An 11048-nucleotide genomic window follows, 5' to 3' on the forward strand; every position below is an offset into this window, starting at 1 on the left:
AATAACAAGCATTGTATATAATTCTACATTTTTCATCATGTTACTTCTTCTTTGGTTCTTCTTATCTATTTAATAAAGTATCTAATTTAGTAAAATAAAACATTAGCAGCTGGTAATCACTGAGATAATGAGAAATGAAATTTCTTCTCACTGTTCTCATCTCTCTCATTCGATGTTAGGCATTATGAAATTGAAATAAAATCCATTTCAATTAAAAGAGTTCTGTTCTCTTACTGTAGAGCCTGATAAACAGCATTAGTGAATTCAGGTCAGTCATAATTTAATCACCATGCATCCATCATCTAACACAAGGTTCACAAGAATATATCCTTTTCTTTTCCTCCATGAGGTGAAAAAACAAGGCTGAAGTATGCTTGAAAGTAGCTTGTTACTAAGGGCCTTCTCTGCTCAGCTCCTCCTCATGAGCACGGATGAGGGAATCAAAGATCAGAGCTGGTCTTTCTTGAAGATGTGATATGATTTGCAGATTTCTGCAATAAGTTCATTTTACAACTATTTAGCCTGGTTGTTTCAGTGAATTTATTGTCCTCTCTCAAAAGTTTGAAAGGCATGAACTTGATATTAGTTGCTTTCATTATTTACCTTCTAGATGAACCTGTTTAATGGAGCCATAGTCATTTTGGTAAATTAACTCCCCTAATTTCCATGTCTTCAGGCTATTTTAAAAGTTGAACAAACTTTTTTAGGAGTTACTATTCTAAATTCTGTAGATATGAAGACGAATGAGAAGCAATTCCTGTCCTCGCGTGTGTGCCACAGCGGTTAAAGCATTTACAGTTATTGCTTCATTAATTAAAAGAAAAAACTTTTTGAAGATCACATCCCACACAAGTGTTGCCTTTCATACTTACTTTGCATTAGTGGAAAACAGTCCTGAGCACACAAATATTATATTCTTCTAATTCAAGTTGTCCCAACTTTGTCACTATTGCCATTACTGGCAAGATAATCATTTGTTTTGGGGGCTGTCGTGTGCATTGTAGGATATTTAGCATCACTCTCAGACTCTACTCACTAGATGCTTGTAGTGCACCCCTAGGCGTGACAATGAGCAATGCATCCAGACATTGCCAAATTGCCCCCAGTTGAGAACCTCCGCTCTAATCGTACAGGAGGACACCAACAGTTAAAAGGTAGTTAGAGGAAAGAGGGTCCACACAGGAGACTCAAGCAGTGCAGTCAAGAAATAGAAAGGGGAAACAAGTCTGAGAAACCAAGAGAGGGAAGAATTTCAAGAAGGTGAATGTCACATGCTGTGTCCAGTAATAGTGATGAGGGCTGAGAATGAAGTTTAAACAGAGTGTTTCAGGAGTGACTTATACATTGACCCTTACCGCAGTACCCTTCCCTCGTCCAGGATTTATTAAGCGGCCATGCCCAAGTGCGTCACCTTGACATCTCAACTTCCAGAGACCCAAATTCAGCCATGCTGGAGTATGCTGGGTTACACAGATGTTGGAAAAGAAATTTACTTGAGAGATTCTGGAATGCATTCCTAATTAACAGCTATGTCTCTAATCTCATTTTCTCTTTCCTTTATTTCCTGTGATTTTCTCCTTGTCGTTAGTAGTTGGGGCAGTATAAAGAATATTTTACTCAACAGTTCTGGTCAGAGTTCCTAGTTTGACACTAAATAAAAGTGTTTATTGGAGAAAGTCTCTTAAACTCTCAACCTCAGTTTAATCACCTGTAAAACTGGATTGGACAGTCTTCCCAACAATAATCTTCTATATATATCTGATAAAAATAACCACAGTAAAGAGATCCCTGGAGGAATAGTAGCTGATCCATTCAATCAGATACAAATATTATGAAAATAAGGAAGTAAACTATGGATTACAGAGCAGATTAGACTCTAAAATGTGATGCAACCATCACACAATAACTGGGTAATAATATTTTCAAATGATAATATATTTTGGACACAGTTTTGGAAAAAACAAATAAAATCATCTGCAACATACTGTATGTCCAAAGAGAAAAATTAATTCTCAAAGCAACACTCTGAGTGATTATACATTTCTATTTTCTGAAGAATGGATTCTCCCATATTTGCGTATATTATAGATTTCCCCCATATGAGCGCACTCTACACATTTAGTTTGGAATTTTGCTTTTCATGTACTTTTGCTGTAGTTATTTTATTATTATGGAAGTTGTCGCCCCTGAGGTGGCTGCTGGAGATAGTCAAGAAGCAAGAAGCTGCTGCTGCCCCCCACTGCCATCACAGCCACATCTCAAACACAGAAGAATAGGCAACCAAAGCTACAGTGTGTGGATTCCTATGTCTGATTGAGCGTTCAGCACAGTCACCGCTTCAACATAGACACAAGAGCATGGATGCAGGAATGAAGGTGCCACACGTCGGCACACTTGCAAACTTTTCCTCGAGCAACCAAGTACCTCAGGAAGAAGAATTCTGCCTTATTGTCACCTTCCAAAACTCACAAAAGTACATCTTATTAGTGGAACCTAATTTGTATCCAGATGAAAAGCATCGATGAGCTTTCAAATATCCCCCAAAAGAAGGAGAGCAGAATGGAATTTGAGAGCATGTCAAGAATGCTCCAAATACAATTCTGAATTTTCCTTTACAAATAGAGTGAAAAGAGCAACAGTAATCTCTTTGAGTTAGTAATCTTTATTTTTGGCCCTGAGAGTATATCAGCAAAGAACGTGGGCTATCTTAAAGGTTTAGTGGGTGTCGACGTGGTTAATGTGACTATTAAGGAATTAATCATAAAAAGAGTTGATGTAAATGGAAGCACAATAAATCTGTTAGTTAAATGTTCAAACTCTGAAGTGCAACTACTGGACTAAAACCTTAGCACCACCATTTAGCTAACTTTGGGACTGTGGGCAAGTTACTTAAACTCCCTGTCCCTCAGAGATTTTCCTATCCATAAATTGAATAATTACATTACCTACTGCGTGATATTGTGAGGAGTAAGGGAGGGAATCTGTGGAAGGCATCTAAATCAGTGATTGGCACTTGGTATAAACAGTGCTAACAACAATGATGATGAAATCAAACTGATTGTGTTCCTCAGATCCATCAAGTCCATACTGACAGAATTTTTGAAAATATTATGGTATTCACCCATCTATACATAACAAATTTGTTTATAGGTAGTTGGTCAAATGCTATGTATTATATATGCATGTCTGCATATTTTTTCTCAGAATATTTTGTGGTTGTAATGGTGGCCATATTTTACAGCCTAAAATTAACTCTATTTTATTATGTAATCACATTTTGGGGAGAAAAGGCTTATCATCCAAAAATATGACCTAAAAGAAATTTTTGATCAAAGTTATAGGTCCGTGATATCTCTATAGCCATTTATAACTGCATTTTGTAGTACTCTGTTTCTAAAACAATATTTAACCTGTTTAACAACTTTTAGACTGCCTGAAGAAAGATATTATTCCCCAGATTACTAGCTCCCTAATATGAATAAGAGATAATGAGAAGTTCCTAGGATGGTGCTAAGTATGTAGGGGTTTTAAATAAATTTCAGTTTCCTTTTATTTACACAGTCCCACAAGGGCTTGGACAATATTGTCTTCATCTTAGAGTCAATAGGAACAGTCAGAGAATAATGTGATACGGTAGAAAGAGCCTGAGTTTGAAGTTAGGTTCTTATGGCAGACTCCAAAAAGTCCACAGATTCCTCCCTTCCCCATATGTGTGGCCTTTTGCAATGCGATTTTGCCTCTCCTCCTATTAAGAGGTGGAGAAAGTTTCTCTATTTGGCCTTGGTCATATGACTTGCTTTACTCAATGGGACATTACAAAATATGATGTAGAGTCTTAAAAAAGTGTTTGCATACTGAGTGGTTGTCATCTCTTGCTGTTAAAAACCCTCCACCATGTGAACAAGTTGGGGTTAACTTTCTGAATGATGAAGAGCAATATGGAGAGAGATCCCAGGTCCTCTCAGGCACCCCTCTCATCCCAAATATGCAAATGAGGTCTCCTAGACTATTCAATCTCTTCCTAACAAACTGATCCAGACTGGAAGAACTGCCCAGACAACTCATAGAATTATGAAGAAATAAAAATGTATTGCTTTAAGACATGTACTTTGGTGTCCATTTGCTGAACAGAAAAAAAGCTAACTGAAAGGGCTCATACTATAGTTCTACCATTTAAAAAAACTGTTTGAACTTGGACACATTACTTACCTTATTGAAATTCAATTACCTTACTTGGAACATTGAGATAATAACTTCTGTCTGTATATAGTTATGGTGAGAATTAAAAGAGAGAACATGTTTAATACCTTAGCACAATGGCTGGTACATATTAGGGACTCAGTAACATTCCTTGCCTTGCCTTTCCTCTCCCCTGACAGTTTCTTTCATAGAGTGTGTTTGGAGCCACAGTGTGTTTGTGCATGATGTGCCAAGCACAAAAGCACCAAGCCTAAAGAAGCAGTGGGACCTATAATAAGTCCATCCTCTGTTTCCCAAACTGGTGTACTCAGGTTTAGGGTTTGCTCTTCCCAGAGGAAAGGGTGCCTTTACCTAATTCACACAGAGATAATTAAAGGCCTAACTGTAGTCTAGATTGTATGCTTAAAAAATTTCTGTTGAATTGAATCAAAATTAATTATTTAGTAACGGAAAGATTGAGTTTCAAAAAATAAAATAGCATAAGTTATCCTGACTGATTTCAAAATCTAGAAGAAAGAGTCAGCCAAAACCCATCCCCACCTTTCCTTAATCTCCCGTGAATTTCACATCTATTTCATTTCAGTACTTACATACATGGCTACATTCTGGAAATTATCATCACTTGTCATTTTTCAGCCTCAGAAAACTTACGCTGTTATACACTGTACGTTGACTATAACTGCTGTCCTCCACTGTTCTGGCTTCCTTAATTGTGCTACGATTGAACTTCACTCCTTTTGATTCCTCCTTTTTCTCCAATCTATCAACAGCCTCTTGCAACTTTCACTTCTCTACCCAGTCTGTATTGTACAGTAAATTACCTAAACTCCTCGCTCTAAAATGCCTTCCTTTTCACTTGTATTCCTTCCTTTCACCTCATCTGCATAACAAAAAACCTCTAATGCTGGATGAAGGCCAAGCCCCTGTTTTTGCTTGCATACTTTGTTGCCAAGGTATCCTAGAGAAAGAAAAAGCATAAAAATGTAGATGTTTTACACGTTAATATTCTCCAGCCACAGCTGGACTTTAAACACTGCTTGGAAATCCTTGGCTATTTTCCTCGGCCTTTATTCAAAATGGCCATTCCAAATGCTCATCACACTTCTCAGTTCCCTAACCCATCCCCACTCATCTATTTATTCACTCATTCATTCAAAATTTTTCAAGTCTCTACTATGCAATATATATTTTGACTGGACATGCAGGTAAAATAGTGACCAACATATAAGTGATCTCTGCTGTCAAGAAGCTTATATTCTAGTCAGGGAAAGAGAAAATAAACCAATAACAAAATAGTTATAGTTTTTGGTTTTATGGAAGAAATCGATAAAAAGGATGCTCTGTGAGAATTACAACTTTGAGTGGTGAAAGGGAGGTGGAAGAGGTATTTATGTTAATCAAAAGAGAATGTCTTATGGAAGACATATTTAGATTAGAATTTTAAAAGATGAGAAGATAGCCTTAAGCAGAACTATAAGAAGATGCCCAGGCAAATAGCACATCATGGGCAAGGGCCTTGAGTTTGTAAAAATACAGTGTTCTAAAACCTGTCAGAAGTTCGGTATATGCCGAGCATGGAGAAACTCAGATGTAGGGTTTAACCATGACATAGGAAGGAGAGTGATATATTCATGGATCATAAGGAAGAAAGAAAAAGAAAGAGAGAAAGAATGAGGTAGGGAGAGAGGGAAGGAGGAAGGAAGGAAGACAGAGAGGGAAGGAGAAGGAAAGAGAGAAAAGAAAGAAATTTAGAACACACTGTCAAATTAAAGCAGTGAAATGTCCTGTTAAAGCTTATTAGATAGCTCACAGACCTTTTGGAGGGGCAGAGGGAACAGGCTTGGAGGCCACACAAAAACTCTGTCCAAAATGCACTGCAGGACTGTGCCAGTGAAGAACCCCGTCACTGCTTCTGTGATCAGAAACCTTTCTTGGTATCAGTATCCAGGGCACTGGGTGCCTGATTGTCTCTCACCACTGCCCCTAAAAGCCTCCACTGCCATTCTCAAGTAAACATGGGTCCCATGTGGCCCCTGTTTCCTCATGTTGATTTCTTATGATTTGAAGTTCATTGTAGACATGCTTAGTTAGTTTAGCAGACACTAGTTCACAAGTCTGTGCCTTTGCTGCGAAGGGTCCTAAGAGAGTGAACATCTGGCTTCTACCTTGGACTGGAGGAAATCAGCTAGTGAGAAATTTCCCAAACATAAGAAATGTACTGACAGACAGATACCATGATACGTTTATGCTGTAAAATGTACTACCCCCAAATCTCAGAAACTTAAACAAAAGTTTATTTCTTATTCACATTACATATATAGACTACGAATTCTCTGAGTCTCTGCTCCGTGTGTCTGCTCATTCTGGGACGCAGGTTGAAGGAGCTACTTCTATACTAGTCAAGCCTTTCTCATGATGGAAACAAAATCATGAGGCTAAGCTATTCCATGCAATCACATGTAATGCTTTAGTTTGCCAAGTATCATGGCTAATCACATTCTTTTGGCCAAATTAAGTCTTAGGACAAGTTAAAAAAAAGTGGAATGAGGAAATACACTTCTCCAGTCGTGGGGGCAGGAGGAGGAGGAGTAAATATTTGTGCCCAATAATCTATTAACACAATCTGCCCTCTTAGTCACAAATATTTATTTCCCTTCCCTCTGCATGGAAAACACATCCCCAGGATGACATCCTCAATATCTTATCCATCAGACTGTAAATCCATCATTTTGTGATAATCTCTATTTCATATTTAGATGATGGCACTCCTCCGGCTCACGCATCCATCATAAAATGGTGGAATATCCACCAAAAAGCAGTACTGTTTGAAAATAGAATAATAAGAGACATGCAGCAATCAATCACCGGCCCATAAATACCTGGTACTCAGCTAGACAAACATTGCAGATACCTCTTCTTGGTAGTAGAGCATATTCCTCCATTAGTCTCTGGTTCTGTCCACTGGGAGGAATTCTTGGTTCCTTGTTCTCCATGAGTCTAAGCCTTGCTTTCTGCAAAGTTTCCTTTTGATTAGTCTCCCAGGCAACATGTGATGAGAGTTTTCTCAGTGTTTTTGTTTGGAATAGATGTTGGAAGCCAAAAGTTCATTTTATATTTGAATAGTCACAAAGCCTTGTAATACAGGCTCCCAGTGATTTTAAGAGTACAAATCTTTCAAAAATTAGGTTGAACTTTTTTTTTACCTACTTAATGCTAGTCAGCTTATATCCTAATAGCCATACAAAATAGTTATTTTTGAGACAAGCTTTTCTCCTTAGACTAATTACAGATATTTTCAGTGTATCTGGCTTTCATTGGATCATACTCTAGGGTTAATTTTTTCTAAGATATTTTACTCAACTAAAAGGATTTTCCAGAGGTCATGTAATAACAAATAAAATACATGAAATGATCTATTCAGTGATTTTAACGAAGGATTACATCATGCTTGTAATTTGTGCTTTCCCTTGAGTATGTGTTTTAACGGCTATGCCCATGATATGGTATTTGACTTAAGGATGCATATCACTGAGGCTTTGGGTCTCAAAATATTTCTCAATTTTATGTTTACTGTTTACAGAAGAGCATCAATTATATTTCCCAGCCCTACAAATATCCCAGAGAATCACAACTCTAATTTTATTTGTATCTTTTCTTGAAAATAAGCAGGATTTTTCTTCCTGAGCTCTTCTCTTGCTTGTAGCATTTTATCCAGTGCAGCTTAATAACTATCCCTCATAATAACATTTTCTTTCTAAATCTTATAGATCAAAGCCACAGTTTCGTTGGACACAATTTCTGCCTTCCAAATTATCACAGTTGATGGTTTTACTATTTTTTCCTCACTGTATAATATGTCATCATTTTTCTAGTTTCTAATAACAGATTTTTTGGATTTTTTTTTCTTCCTTCAATTGGTCCTAATGCCAATGTTACATACATTAAACTTTCGTTTTAGGAATTCAACAATTCTGGTGCCAATTTTTGTATTAGTCAGCTTTTGATAGTCTATGTTATGTAATAAACAGCCCCAAATCCTCAGTGGCCAACGACAGCACAAGTTTATTTCTCCTTTCTTTTGAATAGATTCTGTGGGATGGCTCTGCTTCTGCTCCAGCCTGTGGGGCAGATTTGAGTCTTCTACATTTGTCCCCTAATTCTGTAAGCCAGGGTGAAGAAACAGCTCCAATCTAGGATATGACCTTTCTCACACCAGAGTGGAAAAGCAAGAGAAGCTAAGCCAAAGCATGCCATTGTATATATAGCTCCTGTTCAGATCCAGCATCTGGCCGATCTGCTCACACAAAGTTGGCCAAAGTTAGCCATTTGGTCTATGGGATGAAAAGTTATAATCATTCATTGGAATGTTAGTAATGAAAGAGAAAGGAAGAACTAGTATTTGCAAACAATGATACAACTTACCACAGAGGGAATCTAAAAATAAATCTCAGGACCAAGTCCTCAGGGACTATAATAACTAGTTTGAATAAAAGTCAAAAAGGAGAAACAAAGAATCAACCAGTGAGATAGTAGTAATATAAGAGAAATATGAAATCATGTAAACAAATGAGGAGAAAATAGTTAAAAAAAAAAGCTAACTGTCAAGAACCACTAAGAGGTTGAGCTGAGGCTTGAAAGATTTACATGGATTGAGGCAACATGAAGACAATTGGTGAACTAGATATTAAAATTTTCAAGAGCGCAGAGGAGCTATTGCCAGTTCACGAAGCTGTGTTACAGAATGAATAGGAGATTTTGAAGTTTGAGAGAACTGATAAACTATATCCATTTCTTGCCTATCAAATTCAGAATCAAATGATAAATACACATAGGAATAAGACATATTGAGATCTAAATAACAAATTTATAACTAGTAAAGCTGAAGTGGAGACTGCAGCTAGACCTATGGCCAATATATGCTTCCTTATGTTTTCCTTTTCTTATAAAGTATGGAATTCATCCACAGGGTAGATTGGATCTGTTCATTTATCCATTCTAGTGGGGGAAAAAAAAGCCTGCCTCAGCCACTTCAATTGTTTCAGGTCAATACATGGAGAAATAGGCTTTCAGGAGTCTTCAAAAGACAGATCCTAGGCCTCAATCCCAGGATATTTTCTACACAAGGAGCATAAACAATAAAAGAAGACACCTATCCTCTAAGTACATATGGTGGAGACTATTAATTGTCTCCTAGTATCACATTTCCCTTCATAACTTTAGCATTGTACCTCCTCCCCACTGAATTTTAGCAAGGCAAGTGGATGCCTAGCTGGAGACCGAATTGCCAGTCTTTCTTGCTTCTCATATGATCCGATTAAGTGACAGACAATGTGATATGAACAAATTCCAGGTCTCATCCTTAAAAGGAAAATAGATTATCATCTACTTTCTCTTTCTTCCTGACTTCATTCTGAGAGATGGAAACAAACAGCATATCAGAGATGGAAATTACACGTTAAGGATAGCAGACCCATTCCTCCAGCTTGTATCTTTGGATCACCTTTTAGATCAGTCACTTAACCACCCTGGAATCTTCATACTCCTCTGGCCTCTTACATGAAAGATAAATTCTCTCTTGTTTGACTGAATGCGTTTTGGGGCCTAATTGTTATAGTAACTTATACTACACCGTAATTAATATATAATTTGGAACTTCGCAAAGTCATGCTGCCATAATAAAAATCTCAAAAGAAGCATTGGCATCTTAGGTGGGCTGTGAGCATCAAGGACATAAAAATTTAGTTTTAAAAGCTGGTAACCCTTATCATGTCATGAGAAAATATTTGGTCAATCAGCTGTGGTAGGGTGGAAGGCAAACCTTATGCTTTTCAAACCTGCAGGTGGTTCTGAAAAGGCAAGTGTGCTGTATTCTTTGACTTCAACTTGTTGCTTTTAGCAAGATCCTGAAAAAGACTAACGAAGACCAGCAAGAATTAGCCAGGTTGCAAGCCAAGATGAAATGGAACACTTTGCTCCCAAAAGGGGTTTTCTTGTTCTGTGGCTTGCAATTTGAATTGATCATAAGTCTAGTGTCTGAAAATACTAGATTTTCTCTATAACTCTGCTCAAAAGAGATAAAATTATTCACCAGAACCTTTTTCTAACATGTCTCACTAAGATTTCTCAGCTAGATATGGTAGCAAAGATCACATTATGTTGTTTCTTTCCTGGCCAAGACTGTTTTTTTCTATTGCTTAACCTCATGTAGCCTCAGTTAATATGAGAAAGGAATAGTGGACCTAACAATGTAAATAAATAAAAGCATGAATGATTAAAAACAATAACTGCATGATGGACATGAGAGAATCTTCAGAAGGCAAGCCAAAAGCCAAGGAGGACAATGAACAACTCAGATAAGAACCAAGGTCTAACCAAGGAGCTTTTCCACTGTCAATTGAGGGAGTCTTTATAATTCCTTCCCGGTAGGAGTTCAATTTTATGCACTAGTGAGGGCTATGTGTTTCCGATTCTTCCCAATTCCAAATGGCCAAAAGAGGGCTTTTATTGCCAACATCCTGTTCCCATTACACTATGTATGAGGTGTATGTGAGTATATGGCAGAACTAGAGAGTGAGGGAAATAATTCATCTATTAATGTATAAGTCACCAGACCTTGAAGAGTAACATCCAGACTCAATGGAGAGCTCTGCATATTATCCAGAGATGGTGGACTTTGTGAAGAATGGAACTTTGTGATGTCTTTTTGGAGAAAAGTGAGGGAGAAATGATATGCATAAATAATTGAGTGGCCAGAGGAGGAGAAATTGCTAATCATCCCTTAGTAATCATTCATCCATTTGCTAACATCTCACCTCTTTCTTTGATTTTGAGCCATGAAAGCCCAAATA

The 11048-nt window shown here is 37.4% G+C and overlaps 1 long non-coding RNA gene across 1 annotated transcript in view; it reads right to left on the reverse strand.

Annotated features, from left to right (window-relative positions):
• LOC138923468 (uncharacterized) overlaps nucleotides 1–7207 on the reverse strand; it is a 35228-nt gene extending 28021 nt beyond the window's left edge. Inside the window, exon 1 of the long non-coding RNA XR_011437114.1 lies at nucleotides 7080–7207. This is a non-coding gene — a long non-coding RNA (uncharacterized lncRNA). The remainder of the gene's footprint in view (nucleotides 1–7079) is intronic.
• Nucleotides 7208–11048: the final 3841 nt, after the last annotated feature.

Source organism: Equus caballus, chromosome 3, assembly GCF_041296265.1.
Source record: "Equus caballus isolate H_3958 breed thoroughbred chromosome 3, TB-T2T, whole genome shotgun sequence".
Classification (NCBI taxonomy): Eukaryota; Metazoa; Chordata; class Mammalia; order Perissodactyla; family Equidae; genus Equus; species Equus caballus.